General features: G+C 51.6%; 1 protein-coding gene across 1 annotated transcript in view; it reads left to right on the top strand.

The window, feature by feature from the left end:
* The window catches only part of PIEZO1 (piezo-type mechanosensitive ion channel component 1), a 143,026-nt gene that overhangs the window by 44,175 nt on the left and 97,200 nt on the right, over nt 1–1,651 (top strand). The gene's annotated exons all lie outside the window — the stretch shown is intronic.

Genomic DNA, 1,651 nt, shown 5'->3' with positions numbered 1-1,651 from the left:
TCCCCGTATGGCTTTTCCAGCCAGCCGGGCTCTGAAAGTGGATGTGAGCCCTGCTTTGGTGGTGGTGGGTTTTTTTGGGGATATTTGCGATGGAGAAGGAGCAGGCACGGAGAAGGCGGTGCAGCCCTCCTGTCCTTCCTTCCCTCTATTTATTTATTTAAAACCGTATGTTAGCCGCCTTTCTCCCTTCCAGAACCCAAGGCAGCTTAAAAAAAGGTAAAGGTTCCCTTGCTTGAAAGCCAGTTGAGTCCCACTCTAGGGTCGTGGTGCTCATCTCCGTTTCCAAGTCGAAGAGCCAGCGCTGTCCAAAGGCGTTTCCGTGGTCATGTGGCCGGTATGACTAAACACCAAGGCACACGGAACGCTGTTACCTTCCCACCGCAGTGGTACCTGTTTATCTACTTGCAATTTCTTGCTTTCGAACTGCTAGGTTGGCAGGAGCTGGAACTAGAGACGGGAGCTCACTCCGTCATGCGGCAACTTGGGTCTCGAACTGCTGAACTACTGACCTTCCACAGCCTGCAGTTCAGCGTCTTAACCACTTGAGCCAATAAGATAAAATAGATTCGGGTGGATCGCCGTGTTGGTCCGAAGCAGCAGAATAAAGTTTGAGTCCAGGGGCGCCTTTAAGACCAACCAAGTTTTATTCACGGATTTTTGTCTCAGCTCAGGAAGGGAGGGCTCCAGAGCAAAGGAACGTATGCAGTAGCCAAATCACTTGCTCACAGCTTTAACGCCAGTAGCTCACAAAGTAGGATTTTTGCTCACAAGACTCCACAGCTTAGAGGGAGCACTGCTGGTGCCCCCCCCCCAGTTTGTCTCGTTTGGCCTGTAGAAGATACAGGTAGAGTGAGGGCCCTGCTCTCCCCCCCCCCCAGCACCCAGAGGGAGGCGTCTGGGCATTTTGAACTGCAGCAGTGTCATGGCTGCTCCATTCCCGTCAGCCTGGTGCTGATAGAGAGAAATGCCCCCCCTGTGTTCACTGTGATCGGTGGTGGTGACGCTTCTGCTTTGCAAAGCTATTTACGAGCGGCTATAAAGCAGCGACCTGGGCAGGGCCACGGCTGACCCAGTGCAGTGGAATGTGAAGTTTGTGCTCTGGAGGGGCTGGTGTTTTTCTTGACATCACTCCCTGCCAACAACACAGGGAATTTCAGCTGGAGATGTTGGGGGGGGGGGAGTCTTTCCAAACGGCTCGCCTTCTCTGTGCACAATGAACAAAGTTCGAGTCCAGTTGAGCACCTTTAAGACCAACAAAGTTTTATTCAAGGTATGAGCTTTCATGTGCAAAGCACACTTCCTCAGTTACAGTGAAATGGAAGTTGCCAGTCCATACATATAGGTAGAGGCTGGGTGTCAGCTAGGCCATGAAGCTGCCATGAAGTGGGGGGGGGTTTCCCTCTGGAATTTTAGGTTTCTTTTCCCTGTGCCTTCAGTGTTTCTTTATCTCTGTAACATGAGTGTTTGGCCTTGGTGTCTAGCAACAGCTTTCTCTTGGGAAACTAGACCCGTTAGCTTTGGCTCCAGGCAGGGGTCGTTTCATAGAAAAAGAGCTAGGGGAACTCATTAGCATAACTCATTAGCATATGCCACACCCCCTGACATCACCGGAAGTGTGTCATAAGGCCACACCCCCTGACATCACCGGAAG

The sequence above is a fragment of the Gekko japonicus genome, unplaced genomic scaffold, assembly GCF_001447785.1.
Source record: "Gekko japonicus isolate JY-2015 unplaced genomic scaffold, Gekko_japonicus_V1.1 scaffold2300, whole genome shotgun sequence".
NCBI classification, from domain to species: Eukaryota; Metazoa; Chordata; class Lepidosauria; order Squamata; family Gekkonidae; genus Gekko; species Gekko japonicus.
The sequence above is the reverse complement of the archived record's forward strand: the minus strand, read 5'-3'. Positions and strand labels throughout refer to the sequence as shown.